This window comes from Balaenoptera ricei, chromosome 16 (genome assembly GCF_028023285.1).
Source record: "Balaenoptera ricei isolate mBalRic1 chromosome 16, mBalRic1.hap2, whole genome shotgun sequence".
In the NCBI taxonomy this organism is placed as follows: domain Eukaryota; kingdom Metazoa; phylum Chordata; class Mammalia; order Artiodactyla; family Balaenopteridae; genus Balaenoptera; species Balaenoptera ricei.
Window position 1 is genome coordinate 44,732,321 of NC_082654.1, and position 19,568 is coordinate 44,751,888.

The window sequence follows — 19,568 nt, forward strand, 5'->3', positions numbered from 1 at the left end:
GCTTTCTCAACCTGTTCAATTTATTTCTCTCTGTATTCAGTTCATGACTCTAATCTCAGCTGTTTAGAGCAGAGCTAGTCTAGGTGCAACTCCACCCAGGCGAAGGAAATCTGAACATTTTGAAGTGACGAGAGAGCTAGTGCTTTCTGCCTCCAAGGCCTCTTTAAATTTCCACAAACTTCTGAAGAACTGCATAGAAGTTCTGAAGAACTTCTATTTCCATCATCCTGATTAAACTTATTTCTCTTTAAGTTCTAACACTCATGAAAATTAAATTATTTAACTTTGTGGGTTTCTTTTTCCTATTTTGCACTACGGCAGTAATTTAAGAGTGTTCTTTCTTAATGTGAATAGTATTTCAACTGTACTGAATGATAAGGAGGCATTTGTTAGAAGCCAAGAAACTAATCACTTTATGTAACAAGTCTTTTTGAATGTATTCCAGATTCCTAATAACTGTCTGAAAAAAAACAAAATTCAGTAATGCAGTCAATCTATCGAGGAAATACTCAGTGACTTAAATATCACATCTCCAAATTTTTCCATATTCCTAATCCTAGTTTAAGCAACTCACTCAAATTCTGCACCTCTTAAGTTCTTCATCGTAAATGAAAGTAATAGACTAGTGCCTATCGTTTAGGTCCCTGCTATTGAAAAAACATATCACATATGTGTCTTCCCTATCAACATTAAAACTTTAATTTAAAAAATTACATAAATTTTAGAAACGATAAAATGCATGAATATTGCATCTTCCTCAAAACATAAACTCTCTGAGGACAATTATAAACACTCCTTCTAACCAAAATACATGATTACAGATGTTACATGGGAATAATTTCTAAAAGAGCAATATTAGAAGACATTTTTCCAGAAACCATAACCTAATTTTGATACATAATATGTAAGTTGCTAGAAAATAAATTTAATGTTTCTTCATTTTAATTAATAACAGCACCCAGGTTAAGCGATTCTTCATAGAACTATTGAAAAGTAAATTTCATTCTATGAACCACACAACCACCATGTAACTTGGTGATAATGCCCCACATTTCAGAAATGACAGCCTGTTTTCTACCCATTATTGTAAAAAGGTATGGGTGATATAAAGTCATTGCCTTTTCCAAGTTAATGTCACATGCTAAAGCCACACCTATCTCCTGCTTTGTCATTTTTACCAATGGAAAAAATAAGGCTCCCACAGTCTTATGCAAATAACAGCTTCCATTCTGGTCAATACATGTTATCACTGATACATTATTCATCTCACTCACACAACAACAACAAAAAGATAGATTTATGACTGTCACTGCTCATTAGGTTCCCCTGTTTACCACAGAAGTTGTCACTCTTCTAAAACAATAGTCTGTGTTTACCTCATATCATTACTGAAAGTTTTAAATTAAATAAAACACATAAGGCCCTGGTGAATGTTCACTAAACATTAGCTTTATGATTATTATTGTTGTTATTTAAACTGAGGGAAAAGTACAAAGAGGCAAGGCCAAAGCACAGAGTAGGTGCAGCGAAGAGAACCCAGGGTGCTGGACTTCCTCTGCTGCTAATAATTATTTCTCAAGGCACTTAGGCAAGATAAATGAATATAGGGGAAATTAGCTAAATGTATTTACAACAAACCATACTCTAGTGTCCCTTGTAGAATTTGGAGTCTGAAAGACAAGAAAGTCTCATAAACAACACCCATTTTAGTCAATCCTCTTACCTAGTAGATAAGTACCTGCTTGTTGAAAAGTAGTTACTCAACTTTCAGAGGTTTTACTATGCCAGATTCACTTCAGTGATTCTGTAGTGCCTCCTGGAAGACTTGGTTTATTTCTTTGCAAAGGGATAAGTTTTCACCAACTAGGCTTAGCATAGCAAGGACTAGGGAAGTTTTGAGATTTGGTTTTTCATTTAATGAAGGACTCTTTTGTATTCATTAAACAAGTATGTTTGAATCTTTGCCATATGTCAGACAATGTAATAGGTGATTCATGCTGAGGTGCCATGTTAAAGAATCCAGTGGTTTTCTCTTTGGTGGTATTCCTGACCCTGAGCCTGTCTTGCCAAGAAAACACTATGAGCATTGTCTTGGGTCAAGTTCCCTAGAGGCAGAGCCTGATTAGGGATTTATTGAAGGGATGTCCTCAGGAGAAACCTGCAATGGGGCAAGGGAAACAGGACAGGTCAGGGAAAGCAATACAGCAAATATGTGATTTTGGAAGTTTTAATCTCAGACTGATTCCAAGTATAGCTCTGGAGCATGAGTTGTGTCTTGCCCAGAGGCAAGAAAGCTGATGTTATACCCGGCATCAGCCATGAAGAGAGGGAGAAGAGGGTGTAACTTACTAGACAACTCCAAGAAAGGTGGCTCATTCAGCCAAAGGCTATTCTCCAGGAGAGGTGAAGGTGGGAACTACTGGCAGCTAAAACAGACAGCTGAGACATGGTGTGCCAGCTCAATAAAGGTATCTGGGTAGGGCACCAACATCATCGGCTGTAAGTGCTAATAGATAGAGCCACTGATGGAACCTCAAGAGAAGAACCATATGATATGATACAAAAAAAAACCCAAATATATTTGTGGCAGTTTTCTCCCATAATTTATTGAATTTATTTTTTGTGTGAGATCTAGCCAAGAGGCCCAGAAAGATGAGAACAAAGGAAAAAATGTCAAAGACAATAAAAACAATCACTATTGATTCTTAATATGTGCCAAGAAATGTGCTAAATACTTTATGTATATGGACTCACTTAAATATTTCAACTTCCCTGTAAGATCTTCCTACTTTCACAGATGAGGAAACTGGAGGTCAGCAAGGTGAGGAAACTAGAGGTCAGTAACTCACCCATGAGTCACCCATGATCACACAATTGTTATGTCATAGCTAGGATTTGCCTCTGCTGTACTCTAAGATCTTGATTTCTATATTTTGCTGCATGTGCTTTAGTTTTTTCATTCACAACAAGAAACACACAACAGTTAGATTACATCCTTGGGATAATATATCTAGATGAAAGGCAGTGGTGTCATGAGAATATCTTGAATAACTTTGTTAAAAATAGTTCCTAGGATCCTACTTAAAACAGATTCAAACAGATTCTCTAGGACTAGGAGCCCAGAGAAAATGTTCAAATATCATAGAAAATGTTGTTTGCAAATTGATGAACTAGATAAATAGTATTATACATCAATAGTATTAGCTTTGGAACAAATGGAGCTTACCCACAAGAGTCATTGAACCATTATACAAAAAAAGACCTAAAATGTTTGTATTCAGGCAAGGTATTTTATAATGCAACCTACCTATTGTCCCAGAGTGGGATTTTCAAGCAATGAAAGGCAGTGTTTCTGAGGTCATGTTCACAACATGAAAACTGATCTCTTCCACACACAAAAAATGTCAAGAACTGTAGAGGAGACACAGTGGAAGTAATTGAGGTGATCGAGAGAAATACAGAGGAAAGCAAATCAAATAGAGAGAAGGCACCAGCAGGCATTTCTCAGAGTGTATTGGACAAAAGAAAACTTTAAATTATTTTCAGTGAGCAGAAGTATGCAAGTCATAAAGTGGTGTTGCTTAGGTCTCTAGTCAAGTCTGACGCAGCTGGAGATACTAGGAATTTTCAGAATTAACACTGAAAGCCTTGATAACATGCAAACAATGCAATATGTATAGCTAAAACTGCATAAAGGAAGAGATAGCCTGAAAGTAAAATTAGGATAATGAAGAGACTGAGGGGCTCTAGCCATTCCTCATCAAGGTTTTTGCTAGGATTTGAAATGGAAACAGGAGGAGACGGCTCATCAGTTTTAGTTTGATGCACATATCTATTAATATTAACTGGTTCAGTAAACTGTTCAAGATTCTCTTTATAGGCTCTGTGTTCAACAATTAACAGTGAATACTTTCGTATCATTAAAATCCCAAATTAAATAATCCCTCCAAACATTTTAAAAATAGATATCAAAACCAGAATAACTCAAAGGGCAACTATAATGAAGATTTTGGTGCCTAAAATGGGCATTTCTAGTAATCATCAGAGGTTCCAGATTCTGTTTTAACAAAGCTTATTATAGTGTGCACTTATACACTGCCTTGGATAAATCCTGAGTAATCCTTCCATAAAATTAAGGCATGTAAATTTCTACCCACAGTCACTAATCCTCAGAAAAAACATTCCTAAATAGTACACTAATATGCACATAACTCTAGTAGTCATTGCAAAATATTTATGAACAAATATTTTCATTGCCCTCATTCAAGGCAAATATGGCCATATAATTTTGTTTGGCCAATAAAATGTGAGCAGAGTCTTATGTCACTTCTGGATGGAAGTTTTAAGAGCCAGGACACAAGTTCATGTTTTCTTTTTCTCTATCTTGGCAACTGTCAACTGAAAAAAATGCACAACCTAGAAGTTGAGAGTTATGTTTTATTTGGCTGACAAAACTGAGGACTTAAGCCTGGGACACAGCATGTCAGATAATTCCAAGAGGTTGATCCGAAGAGGCAAAGGTGGAGCCAGGATACATAGGAGGTTTTGCAACAAAAGACCAAGTTGCTGGAACATCAAAAGATTACTGTTAATTAAAGAAAACCAGATATCTCAAGTTAAGGAATTTAGTGCTTTTCTATGTATGAGAAGATGCAAGAGTCTGGGCTCACTGAAATCATTCCTTTGATATGCACCTCAGATATCTGGGGCCAGTGTCCTCTGTTTTCTCATCATGAGTCTCCTCAGGCTGCACTGTACAGGGTAGGGGGTGGGGGTGACTGGAGCAGTGGCCATTTGTTTCCATCCTGAGTTCCCTCAGGGCTCACCGGCCACTGGGAGGCTGTAATGTGATGGCTGGATGGCTGCAACAGCCTTTGTTTACTGATATGGCAGGCAATATTTTTCATTCACACAACCTGTGACATTTCAGATGTTGATTATTTCTTTAGCCTTTTTCTCAAAATGAAGAAAACAGAGAGGATGCCCTCCAGCCAGCCAATGATGGACATTCAGTGTGAGCAAGAAATTAACACTTGTTTTTACTTAGCCCTCAAGATGTAAGGATTATTTATAACTGCAGCATAACCTAGTCTTCTTGACCGATACAATTGCACACTAGCATCTCTCTAAAGGCACTAGCATGCCTTTGCTTAGAATATATGGTATTGATACTACAAATGACCCTTTTCATATATCAGGTTAAATTTAACAGTAATTGCAATTAATTAAATACACCTTATGCAGTAACAATCTTCAAAAAGAACTGAAGTTTCTCTGTATGGTATGATTCCCTAGTGATTACATAGTGCAGGTCAGGGAACCCAAGGGAGTTTCATGAAGGAAACAGCTTTCAATCATCCACATCAGTGAGAGCTGTGCATGGGTCACAGAATGGAACTCAGCCTCATTAACAACAGAAAGCAATGGTTGTAAGACCTTAAAAAAACAAAGAGTGAACCCTTCAGGCTGCAATCAATAGCTCTCAGCAGTAGCAGAAGCTCTTATGTGATTATGGCTTAAAATACAAATTACTCTTTTATTGACAACAATCTTTTTTCAGTGATCACTAAACTCTCTCCCAAATCTTAAATTTTGAAATTCAGAACAAAAAACTTGCAAAAAAATTCTTACCTTAGCATGGTTTTTTGAGTTCATGGAGAACATTGCAGAGAAATGTGGAATTACAATGACTTAGTATGCAAAAGATTTATTACCCTAAATTCAGAAATACATTTTTAAGGAGGTATGAAACAAATATTTTTCTTTCTCAATATACCTATGTATCAGATGATAAATTATTTTAAGGACCCAATAAAAAGCTTATTCTCTCCACATGTACCTGTATTTGTGACTTTCTTTTAAAATCACAACTACCTTTAATGATTTCAGCGCATATAAAACATGTTTTCATTTGGCTAGTAATTATGCCATTTCATTTTATTAAATTCAGCTATCTCGAGGTTAATTTAAAATCATCATTGTTAATTTAAAATCATCACCGCTTTCCTGGATTCTTCTAGGGAATTCCGTAGTTCAGGAATTCAGCAATAAACTGTTTTACGTCACCTAGGTCAGGTACTTATCTTACCAGAGCAGGAGGAATCAGACCAAGGGATTGAATTAAATAACTTAAAATGCTTAATATTCTAGCAGTCAGCTCCTAAGGACCTCTGAGCATTAGAAAAACACATTTAGCACTGCTGACATATTAATTCCAAGACAACAGTTATGAGTCGACCGGGGGTTGGCCAAAAAGTTCGTTTTGGTTTTTCTGTAAGTTCTTATGGAAAAACACAAACTTTTTGGCCAACCCAGTAGAAGCTGTGTCTGGATGAATCATATTTAAAATCCACTTATTCCAGATTAAAGTCAAAGGGAGTTTTAATAAACAATTGGCTGTTTATTAGCAATAAGATGAAGAATGCTACTCTACCCTCATCGTTCTCTTCATCTTTCATGATTCCTCAATGTCAATACAGTGTTGTTGGCTTAAAAAATGCGTAAGAAAAGCAAACTCTTTGATATGAACGTCAGCTTTGTATCTGATTTGAAAGAGGCACTTTTGGTCTTCTATATTAGTACTGTAAATTTTATAGTATAAAGAAATGTTGGTCGTATCAATGCAAGAAAATACAGTGTATAAATGTCTAATGTTCTTCAGTATATACCATGTGATTTTCCAAAAGCTTAACTTTTCTGTGAAAAACTTACTTTCTCTTGTGTGGACCAAGTATTTTAAATGGTGATTAAAAGGCAAAAAATTCTGTATTCTACTTTCACTGACAGATCTAAGTATAATTTTCAGTAGATTGGTTCAGCATGCGAAATGGTGGGTTTCATAGACTGTGACGACTATATAGACCTCAAACTATCACTTACCTCAAACTTTCATTTTTTTGATAGTTAAGAACTTAGGCCAGGAAAGGAGAAATGGGCAGCACATGGTGATACAGGAAGGCAATGGCAGAGATAGGACTCAAAACCAAGTTTCATTTCCATTGCACCATACTTCCCCAACATGTATTTGTAGTAGCAAAATGTGTACTAGAATAATATAGCAGAATTTCTAGTGAAAATATTATTGGATCAGTATTATTGTGAACACAGTATGTGTTTTATTCATATTGACTACTTGGCCTCTTCAACTATGTGTTTGGCCAGAGTCACCTATCCCTTAGTCTACTTCTTACCTTATTTTTTGCCCTATTTTAATAAAGTTAGAACTGAACTCTCACAAACAGAAAGGCAAATAAGTGAAAGAGCTTGCTGGTAGCCATGGAAACATATACTGTAGCATATCTCCAACCTCTCAATGGTGGACTCAGTTAAAACCATAGAACCCACTACTACATATAAAATAGATAACTAATAAGGACCTACTGTATAGCACAGGGAACTCTACTTAATACTCTGTTATGACCTATATGGGAAAAGAATCTAAAAAGGAGTGGATATGTATATATCTATGGCTGATTCACTTTGCTGTGCACCTGAAACTAACACAACATTGTAAATCAACTATACTCCAATAAAAATTAAAAAAAAAACAACATAGCAAATGTCTGCACAGTTTGCATCCCACTTGAGCTAATCCTGCACCCATTGGATTAAGAAATCTCTAGAGCATTTGTCAGACTGGTATGTGGCATGAAGACTAAAGAGTCTTCTGAGTTTGTACTAAGTCTCAGGAAAGAACTCATCTTATCTGACTGAATAAGAAAGTCTTAGTCTTCAGAGAAAAGGGTCAATTTTGAGCACATCTTTGTCTTTGTCACTAATATTTGTCTTCCAGAATAGATCAGCCCCTCATTGCTTCGTATCTTAGGCCTACAAACCACAATAAATCTGTAGATAAAAATTTAAAAACCTTGTTCACTAAAAATTCTGTACAGCAGCTTTAGGGTAAATAAGCATAAAATGATGAGGAGGAGGATGATGAGGATGGTTATGAACTAACACTAAGTAAAACAAAAGGAATGCTAGGATTCACTTTGCAACAGAACACCAAAGAGTTTACCATCCTAAGGAAAATGCTTCCTCATCTCTGTAAGATGATATTGCTGTCCAATGAACAAAGCAGCGATCTGTGAATGTTGGGCAGGAGACAATGGCACAGCACTATTGCTTAGCAGGAAGAGAGGATGTCAGACCCCTCAAGAAATACTTGAGTATACTTCCCAGAAATACCTGGAGGTGACCCTAAGGTGGACTAAAATATTGCATTAAAAGTACAGGTGAATGTTAGATGAATTAAATTATTACTGAAACTGTGAATCCTTACTATTCATAAGTTGGAGTGGTCAAGAGAAACTCAGGTTGTATATGCAAGCTTCACATATACAACATTTTTTTTCTTATACTTTTTTTTTAATGTATATTTTAGTAGCTACTCTTGATGAATCTGATATCTGATGTAGGGTAACTCTATCCAAATCACTTGGTATCTTATTCAAGCAAGTTTTGTTTTGTTTGCTTTTTTTTGTTTGTTTGTTTTTGAAGGTACCCAGAAGTACACATACTAATTGAATAGCAGAAAGGAGGAGGTAAAAATAAAGAATCTTCTTTGGGATCTAAAAAAAATTGACTCCAATCTTGGGACTGAAAGTCCATTACATATTGCCATTTGGGAGACAACCATCCAACCATACATTCACAAATATAAATTATTCTAGCATGTTAAACTTTGTAATGGCAATTACCATAGCTTGTAAGATTGAGAGATGTGTAATACAGAGTCCCCCATTGCCCCAGAAAAAATCTTTCCATAAATTTGTACCTTAGTTGATACCTTGATTTTTCCACCCTACACTTTGATTTGAAGCTTCAGTACAGTAACCTGGTAAATAACAAATTATATTAATTACATGAATATGTCTTTCTCAAATCCTATAAGCACTGTTGCGGGAAAGAAAAAAGGTATAAAAAAAGATATCCCATTTAAATATATATTACCTTCACATAAAGTATTTAAAAAGCAAAACTAAACTATATATTTTTGAGGGCATACATAGTCACTAAAACTACAAGGAAAGCAAATTTAAGGTAGTAGTTACCCTATGTGGGGAAAGTGTACTAACTGTGGTCTTATGGAATGTTGGAAGTGTTATATTTCTTGGCTATTATGTCTATTTGTTAAAATGTAAATTTGTTTTATGTACTTTCCTGTATATGTTCTCTATTTCATAGTTAAAATATTTTAAAAATATTCTCCATCTTCTGTAAGCAAAATAAAACATTTATGGGCTTGATAGGAATGGCGCCCTACAATTTTGAGACAATAGATCTCACAAGATGTCAAAACAGCATAGTGTCCTTGGCAGAGTTTCTTCATTTTCTTGTTTGGTGCTCTTATGTTAGTAGAATAATATTAATAATCAGTGTTGGTTTTTTTAAAAATTATTACATGATGGCTGTTTATACCCAGATATCTTATAGAGAGTTTTATAAAATACCCCTTTGGTTTTTTAATCACAATCCTCCCTCTGTGGTCACTGTAAAAGGCAACTGAACTGGGCTTAACTGAGACAAATCTTAGAGATGGGCTCCAGGGTACATTTTCTATGCATCATCCTCATCTCAATGAAAACCTCTGTGTTCTTGTTAAATATCTAAACTAGTAAAGCATTCCTCAGAGATGTGCTGATAGGATTTCCCCAGGGTCTAAACGCCTGGTGTCTCAAATCAGCCACGTTGATATTTATTTCTTCTTTGTCAGGCTTTGACTGCCATCTGTCAGTCAGATGCAGATCCAGTTCTCTGAGCAGCCCCGTCTGGTGTTGGACTCATCTCTGCGGGCTGGCTCTTCCTTTCTGACACACTCTGCTGCAGCCGCTCTGGCAACATCTCGTTCCCTGGAGACAGGAATCCTTCCAAGGTTTAAGGTAAGCCTACCTGGATTATTTACTACCATGATAAGGGATACTTATCTAGGATAGTGTGATGAATAACACCTCCTTCTCAAGGGTCAGTCACTCTTTTTGGCTCTCCAATTATATGATAGAAAGTAGCTTTTCTAGCTCTAAAGCTACATGTTCTCCCGGCACCAGTGCCACCAACCATCAATTTCACATTCTCAGGCATCCAACTAAGATTCAAACTGCTGTGTCTGGATGAGTAGATTTACAGAGTTCAGAAAGGCTACAGGGTACATCATCATAAATGTGTAAAGTACTTATAGAAAGGGCATGAGAGAATGAGGAAACATTTCTTGTTCACAGACCTAGAATTGACTCCTGGCCCTGCCGCTTACTAGCTGTTTTGCTCAGAGCAGCTACTTCATGGGGTAGGTATATATTGCAAATGCTGAGCACAGGGCATTGCATATAGTAAATGCTCAATGACTGTGAGCTAGTATGTTATTGTCACTGTTACACTGAAAACTTCAAATCTTATGCAAAGTATGAGCAACTATTTCCATTTTTATAAAAATCCACTCAGAACATCGTAAATAAGACCCAAAGCTATATAAAATTGTAAAGTCAACTAGGCAAACTCTGGCAAAACATTGAAGGAAATTATCTACCTATTCATCTTGCCCAGATGAACCTGAACCCTTGCCTTTCCCCTTTTTATCATCTTTCTTTTAGCATTCAGTAACTTTCTAACAAATCCCAGCTCTATGAAATTCCCTTTAATCCCGCAACTGCACTCTAAGAGGAGAGAAATTTATTAAAGCTCTTAATCCAAACTCTCCCATTCTGTGTCTAATTTCTCTAAAATTATTATCTCAGCTATGTTTTACTTAGGTAATTTAACCAACTAGTCCACAGACATGGGATCCTGAATGTCAGTAGATTCTTTCATTAACCTAATGAAACCTGCATTTTAACAGCAATAATGGATAAGAAGTACCATAACATATGACCAAAAAAAATTAAATAAAAATTTAAAACTATTTAATCAAGAAAATAGTTTTGATTAAAATAGTTTTGATTAAAACTATTTAATCAAGAAAATCTTAAACTATTAACAAACATTTAAATATTAGGGCATTAGCAAACTGGGGGGAAAAAAAGAGAAATAGAACCAGTTTGCCACAAAATAAGAAACAAATAAATGAAGCAAATGACGATTCTAGCCACACTATGATGTAGACTCTGGAGAAGAAACAAAATAAAAGATAATTGCTCAGAATAATTGGCCATTATGCTCACACTTAGAAAATTTCATTTCAATCATTCTGGAAGAAAAAAATTATAATTTGATAACTCTTTTACATACAAAAGACTTTTATTTCCCTTTTCAAAGACTTTAGGGAATATGCAATTCATAAGAATAATATAACCTATTGCTAATTAAAGAAACTTCAACTAAAATAAGAGAATTGATAGCTCTGATTTCTACCTGTCAAAGGACTCCTGCCATTCAAGGGGCCAGAATTATAGAATCAACAAATTCTTTCTGTTCACTAAAACCAAGAAGAATGTGTTGGCTTTAAGAGGCTAATTTGAGGGCCACAAAGTGTATCTGTGGTGTTACAAACAATGGTTACAAACCAAGGCCCAGGAGATAATAAAGTAGCCAAGATCTAAAAAGAACAGAGAAACTCAAAGGATAAGGTCAGTATAACTAGCAATTATAACGGTGGGTTATTATAATATGAAAATGGCATAGCTGGATCCAAACAAAGACAGAAATTAAACATATATAAAAGTGACAAGAAATAATTAGAGGTAAACCATTGATCTTGTGGGCTCAGGGTCTGGAGGCAGCCAGTGGCAGCTGGGAATTGGGCTTCTACCAGGTAACAATAGTTAAGGGTATTCTCTTGGATGGCGAGGCAAGCCTGGCTCACTAGGTAAATCCAGAAAGTGAGGTTAAACATTGTAATTCCCAGAAGGATCCTGAAACCAAATCTCTGTTTTAAGCTATAACCAGGCGTCTCTGGAATATAAAGATGTAGCGTTGTGAACAGAACTAAGCCAAGTTACCAACTAGACTTGTGAATGAATCTACAGTATCTTCACATCATCCAAGGGCATCATTTTTTAAAATGCCTTTAAGAGACTGGGTTCTGAACTAAGGTCTGTTAGAGAGAATGGAAGAAACTTAACAAAGGGAAGGGGGGGAAAGAGGAAAGATTAGAGGAAAGGAAAGAAGCAATAGACCAAAAGAAAAAAAAATGCAGTTAAAGTGAAGCTTGAACACTAAAATTCCAAGAAACGTGAACATATTTAGTGTTAAGAAACTTCTTTTAAGTTAAAACTAATGATGTAGTAAAACAATAGAAGATAGAAGATAGAAGTGAGCATAAAAGTTTTTCCCTGGGGCTTCCCTGGTGGCGCAGTGGTTGAGAATCTGCCTGCCAATGCAGGGGACACGGGTTCGAGCCCTGGTCTGGGAGGATCCCCCATGCCGCAGAGCAGCTAGGCCCGTGAGCCACAGTTGCTGAGCCTGCACATCTGGAGCCTGTGCTCCGCAACAAGAGAGGCCATGATAGTGAGAAGCCCGCGCACCGCGATGAAGAGTGGACCCTGCTTGCTGCAACTAGAGAAAGCCCTCGCACAGAAACGAAGACCCAACACAGCCAAAAATAAATAAATAAATAAAATTAAAAAAAAAAAAAAGAGTATTCTTAAAAAAAAAAAAAAAAAAAGTGTTTCCCTGATAGTTAAAGCTTGATAACATCTAGATTGTGTTTCTGAAGATGACAAAAGTAGTGAATTATTTTTCACATCATAATAAGTATTTATGGCTATGTATGTAGGATTTTAAAGAATAACCATGCAGTAACATATTTTACAGTTTATAATGAGAAATGTAGAAAGTAGAAGGGAAGAATATATGGAAAAGAAAGTTGAAGAAAAGTCAGGAAAGAAGAAAAAGGTAAAAGGGGTGGGTAAACAGAAAGCAAAAATTATAAATATGGTAAGAATTCTAAAGATATAAGGAATCCCAACTAGTGTAATTTTTCAATCACTAGTTGGACAAAGAAAATTTGCCTTATAGTTCATTTGCAAGAGAGAAATATAAAACGAAATTTTCAAAATGAAGAAAATATCTAAGGTGGACATAATAGGAAATCGATCATTTCATCAAAAAAATCAATAAGTATTCATCAATATTTGATTCATAAAATCTGATGTAGCAAAAATATTTTAGGATAAAAATAGAGCTCAAGGAAAAATTGAAAATAATGAGAAATAATATTACATAATAATAAAAAAGCAATAGGCTAAGAAGATAAAATAATATATCTTACATGATCTTAAAATGTCACTCTACAGATCACTAATAAGTTGCAAGGGGAAAAAAAAATAGTAGCTACAAAGTTGAGAAATCAAACAGGCAATCAATAATTAAATCATCAATGAAGCATAGATGGACACCTCCAGGTATGATATTCTAACAAAGACAAGATAATTCTTATAAGGTATTCAGGCGAGAAATGCATCTGATTCTAGTACTGAGAAAGCTTTAGACAGACCCAAAATAGAATGTATTCTTTAACTATATCAATATTGTAGGAGCAAAAAAGGCTGTGTGAAACTTTAACGATCAAAATAGATGAAGACATGACACTTACATGCAGGGCCTTGCGTGTTGGTCCTGACCCCTGAACACAAACAGCAAAAAGAGACTGAAGAAAGAGGCAGACCCCTCAAGATTGATAGGTGGCAGGTTTAACAAGCAAGAGAACTTATATATGAGGCTTGTCTTGGGTGGCCATAAGACGAGTAGATCACTACACCTGCCTGCCAGAATCTTAAAAGTTTATACAGAGACCTTAACTGGATTCAGTCACATATACCATCCAGATGATCTCAACAACACAGTGCTCTCTCAAGGCTGCATCCTTGAAACGGCTCCCACTATTGGTAGAACATACACTCCAAGGAGAGGGGAGGGGGTGAGGAGGCTTTGATTGCCCAGGTCCAGCTCATGGGACAACTGATGGTCACATCCTTTCAATGACCTATTCCAACATCACATACTGGAGGAAAACAAATACAATGAAACACATTGAGCCAAGTGACAAAATTGAAACATGAATGGTATATTAGATAAAAATTTGTGAAGACACATGCACCCCAATATTCATTGCAGCACTATTTACAATAGCCAGGACATGGACACTTCATAAGTGTCCATCGACAGATGAATGGATAAAGAAGATGTGGTACATATATACAATGGAATATTACTCAGCCACGAAAAGGAACGAAATTGGATCATTTGTAGAGACGTAGATGGACCTAGAGTCTGTGATACAGAGTGAAGTAAGTCAGAAAAAGAAAAACAAATATCATATATTAACGCATATATGTGGAATCTAGAAAAATGGTACAGATGAACCTATTTTCAGGGCAGGAATAGAGACGCAGACATAGAGAACAGACATGTGGACATGGGGTGCAGAAGTGGGGGGTGGGATGAATTGGGAGATTGGGATTGACGTATATACACTACCATGTGTAAAACAGCTAGTGGGAACCTGCTGTATAGCACAGGAAGCTCAGCTCAGTGTTCTGTGGTGACCTAGATGGATGGGATGGGAGAGGGGGTGGGAGGGAGGTCCAAGAGGGAGAGGATATATGTATACCTATAGCTGATTCACTTAGTTGTACAGCAGAAACTAACACAACATTGTAAAGCAACTCTACCCCACCCACCAAACAATTGTGTATCACTTTTAAATTTAGTGAAGTTGTAAACTTATATAAGTTATATAAGCAAACTCAAGTGAGCTGTAGACTCCTGAGCCATGTTTATTATTGTTGTTTCAAGCTATTAAGTTTTGAGTTGTTTGTTATGTGGCAATATTTAATTTGTGCACTTAATTCTCCTTATATCAGTTATTAGACCACCACTTCACTTCCTAAAAAAGACTGATCTTGCTGCTAAACTTATAGAAGTTTTATGCTTACTAATGATGAGAAGCTTCATTTATTTTTCAATTTATGTAGTTATTCAGCGAACATTCATTAAGCACCTACTACTTGTAGGGCATTTCTCAAAAGCCTTGGGACGTTGCAAAAAAAAATGCTTGTGTTCTCCTGGGCAATGAGCAAGGCTGTTTATTACTAAAATATTGCATATGACTCCCCCTGCAGGAATACCTCCTACAAAAATTAGGTTGTGGTAAGTGTTATGTGGCTTATCTAGGATTATGTGGCTTACTGAAAGTCAGATAATGCTCAGTAGATAAAGAATTGATTATAAATATGTCTCTGTTGGGGGAAAAACAAGGTAATTAAGGGTTAGAATGATTGTAATCAGAATGAAAAAAACAGTCTCCAATGTTTTCTTCCTTTTGTGTTTTCCCCACAGAGATGAGAATAGCATGTGAATTGATTAAACAATATTTACATATTGCATTTGACTGATGTGTCTCTACTCAACCACCACCTTTTGTTTATTACGTTGTTTTTGAAAAATACTACTGCATCAATTGTACTCTAAAGTTCCTTTATTGTGGATTTTATTGATTGCATACTCAGGGTGTTATTTAACATGTTCCCCTGCCCCTTACATTTTCTGTAAGCTAGATATTAGATAGGGAGGTTTAGATTTATTTAATTTCAGTTTTCTGGCAACACATTAAAATTGCCAGAGGAGTTATTTATTTTAATAATAAAGAAACTTGCCCATTTCCAAAATCGTTATTCATGAAGCCCAGAAGGTGTGTGTGTATGTGTGTGTGTGTGTGTGTGTGTGTGTGTGTGTATGTATATATATATATATATATATATATATATATATATATATATATATGACGGTTTGTTATACAGCTAGGCTCCTAATAAGCTTTTTCCCCCTGAAGATAATGCTGACAATCATCGTTCTAATATTATGTTTGTCTTCCAGTGGAAAAACTTCAAACATAAACAAAACTAGAGCAAATAGGACAATGAACCCCCACGTAGTCATTACCAAGCTATCAAAAAATCCACAATCTTGTTTTATGCTTCTAAACTGGATTGTTTTGAAGTTAATTCTACAAATTACACAGTTTTTCTTTGATTATGTATGTGCTTACATTGAAAGGAAATGACTTTTTAAGATAACATAACTTCAATAATACTTTAAAAACAGTAGTAAAATATAAGTAATTAATACAATTAAATATGCTACCAACATTCAAATTTTTCCAATTTTGTCCAAAGAAAGTTCATGCACCAGCATTTAGCTAAGTCTCAGCTTAACATACATGTTCGTTCCCTCTTTTTTCTGTTTTAATTAATTTATTAAAGATATTGGATCATTTTTCCTATAGTGTTCTCACATTCTGAATTTTGCTAATTACATGCTATGAGGTATCATTTTATACACCCCTGCACTTTCTCTAAACTGTTAGGTAGTTAGATTTATATATAGACTCAGTCTATTTGTTTCAGGTCCTTTTTTTTTTTTCTTTCTTTCTTTTCTTTTTGGTACACTATGTCATACCGGTGTTATGTGCATCGATCAAGAGGTAAATATTACCTAGTTGTTTCACTTTTTTGTAATATCAGTGCCCATTGATGATTATTGTTTAGTTTCATTATTTGATTATATGTTAAAAAGAGGTTCTATTCTAATTCTATTTATGCCAGTTTTATCAATTGCAGAGAAAAGCAATGATACATTGCATATGCATCTTCTACAGGGTAGTGCTCAGATTACACTCCCATGATTCATCTAGAAAACTAGAACCTGCCTACTCATAGCTTCCCAAGACTTTAGTTTATTCCTGCATAGACTGATTGTCAGAATGTCAATCAATCATTAACGTGCATTAAGTATAGGCATACCTCATTTTATTGTGCTTTGCTTTATTGTGCTTTTCAGATGTTGTGTTTTTTACAAATTGAATGTTTGTGGACACCCTACATGGAGCAAGTCTATCGGCACCAGTTTTCCAACAGCATTATTTTTTAATTAAGGTATGTACATGGTTTTTAAAGACATAATGCTTTTGCATGCTTATTGACTATAGTATAGTATAAACATAACTTTTATATGCACTGGGAAACAAAAACTGTGTGACTTGCTTTATTGCAATATTCAGTTTATTGCAGTGGTCTGGAACTGAACCCTCACTATTGCCAAGATATGCCTGTACTTAATATAATCCAAGTTCTCTCCTAGGTTATGAGGATGCAGCAAGGAACAAGAGAGACAAAGTTCCTTCCTTCTTTAATAATAAAGAAACTTGCCCATTTCCAAAATCATTATTCATGAAGCCCAGTGTACTTCATATCCTACTAGGAAATGACTGAAAATAAGAAATACAACAATTTTTTATTCTGTTAAATGCTGAGAGAAAATGTTGACTTATTGATCAGCCTGAGAGTGTGCTTTATAAAAGGTAGTCCTTTCCTCCCAATTATCTTCTTGAACCTTGCCCTAATCTCCAAATGTCTATCTGAAATACCATGGACTCAAAATGGAAAATCCAGTCTTGGTTTAGAGCAAAATTAAATTAAAGAAAGTAGTTAGTTTTGGTATAGAATGAAATGAGGAAAGGTGGACTGATGTGTTTTTTTGTACCCACATCTACTGTCTCTGACATTCATCAACCATGCTTATGATTTTAAGAGCAGCAGTATTCTCCTAATTAGATGGTAGGTAAGTAATGATTTATTTCAGTGAATTCTATGAGGCCTAGTTATAACAGCAAAATATATAATTGAGTATGTTCTCTAAAAATAGAGAACATTGTGTGTATGCATGTGTTTTTATGTGCAATGCTTTGAGTGAGAGGCATTCCCCCCACGCAAGAAAGAAAGAACAAAAGAATGGAAGGAAGGAAGGAAGGAAGGGAGGAAGGAAGGAAGGAAGGGAGGAAGGGAGAAAAGGAAGGAAGGAAGAAAGAAAGAAAGAGAAGAAAGTAAGTAGGAAGGAAGGAAGGAAAGAAAGAAGGAAGGAAGGAAAGAAAGAAAGAAAGAAAGAAAGAAAGAAAGAAAAGAAAAGAAAAGAAAAGAAAAGAAAAGAAAAGAAAGAGAAAGAAATCAAGTCTTATTTTCATGTCTTGCCCATCGCTCAGAGCCACTTAACACTCCCCAGAAATCCATTTCCTGAAATACAGGAGAAAGGCAAGATGGGAAGGTCAACAAGAGTTGAAGTGGAGATTTTGGGGTCTATTTTTTAAGAATCAAAATATAATTAGAAGGCTTTGAAAAATAATTGAGAAAAATTTTTCTCATAGCTCAATGACTTTGAGCTCTATGAGTCAGGGTTCTCCAGAAAAAAGAATCAATTAGATATATAGAGATATGTATGAGAGGAGATTTATTATAAAATTGACTTACATGGTTATGGAGGCTGAGAAGTCCACCATATGCCATCTGCAAGCTAAAGAATCAGGAAAACTGGTGATGTAATTCAGTCTGAGAATTGGGGAGAGTGATGGTGTAAGTCCAAATCTGAGTTCAAAAGTCCAAAAATTAGGAACATTGATGTCCAAGAACAGAAGAAGATGGATGACTGAGCTTAAGCAAAGAGAAAGAACTCACCCTTCATCTGTCTTTTTGTTCTATTCAGGTCCTAAATGGATTGGATGATGCCTGATTCAAATGCTAATTTCTTCCGGAGACACCTTCACAAACAGAAGCAGAAATAATATTTTACTAGCTATCTGAGCATCCCTTAGCACAATCAAGTTGACACATAAAATTAACCATAATAATAAATATTAAGAAAATATTGGCTATTTTTTTTCTGCTTAGAAAATAAAATTCTTCAGTTAATATGTGCTAATGACCTACCAAGTCAAATATTAAAAATCCCCTTTTTATTAATGAATCTATATAAGGTGGTAAGTAAGAGCATAGATTTGGTGTCATAAAAGTCTTTCTTTTTTGGCCATATTGTTCCAGGTGCAAAGTTAAACAACTAGAGTTCCAAACACTTCATAATCATTCAGCACAGTTGTCACACTTGGATGCCCTAGGTGAGTGAGAATTTCTTGCTTATACCAAACAACATGTCAGTGCTGCAAAGAATATACCAATCTAGAGTATAGAGGATTCAATGCTGGATAAAGTCGCATATTTGCAGAACCTGACGTGGGTTTTTGGAAGTATACAAAAACTTTGCATAGAATGCTTATTGTGCCTAAGATATGTGCAAAAAATACTAGGCATTACCATCCTTAATTGCATATGGTAACTTTGTGATACAGAGATGTAACCTGACTTATCCAACTTTGTGTAAAATAAGAGAGTGCCTGGAATTTTTCTCAATCTTTATTCTTCTGATATTTGCTACTTTAATACCTAATATCCAAAGTATAAAACTCTCATCTTCAGGAACTTATTACTTTCCTTACAAAAGAGAAATTAGCTAACCATTAGTGGATTTATCTTTTTTCTTTCATTTTTTCTAAGATCTAAGAACACCACTGTCTTTTCCTGTGGTGATAAGACCATGATTAGGAACATTCTCTACAATAAACAGTTTGCACATGTGTACCTGGACTGTTTTTCCCTTTTGTCCATCAAACATCTCTGAATGTTTCCTAATGAGAAATATAAAGAATAAACCTTTAATCTGTCTTCAAAAAAGTCAATGAACTTCGCAACCTGCCTCCTAGCAAAGACTCATTGTCAGGGCGGGGGGTATACAAAGCATTGTAGTGAACAGTG

The 19,568-nt window shown here is 35.5% G+C and overlaps 1 long non-coding RNA gene across 1 annotated transcript in view; it reads left to right on the forward strand.

Annotated features, from left to right (window-relative positions):
• LOC132350724 (uncharacterized) overlaps nucleotides 1–18,564 on the forward strand; it is a 369,839-nt gene extending 351,275 nt beyond the window's left edge. The window contains exons 5-7 of the long non-coding RNA XR_009497994.1: nucleotides 9,716–9,881; nucleotides 16,771–16,865; nucleotides 18,466–18,564. This is a non-coding gene — a long non-coding RNA (uncharacterized LOC132350724). The remainder of the gene's footprint in view (nucleotides 1–9,715; nucleotides 9,882–16,770; nucleotides 16,866–18,465) is intronic.
• Nucleotides 18,565–19,568: the final 1,004 nt, after the last annotated feature.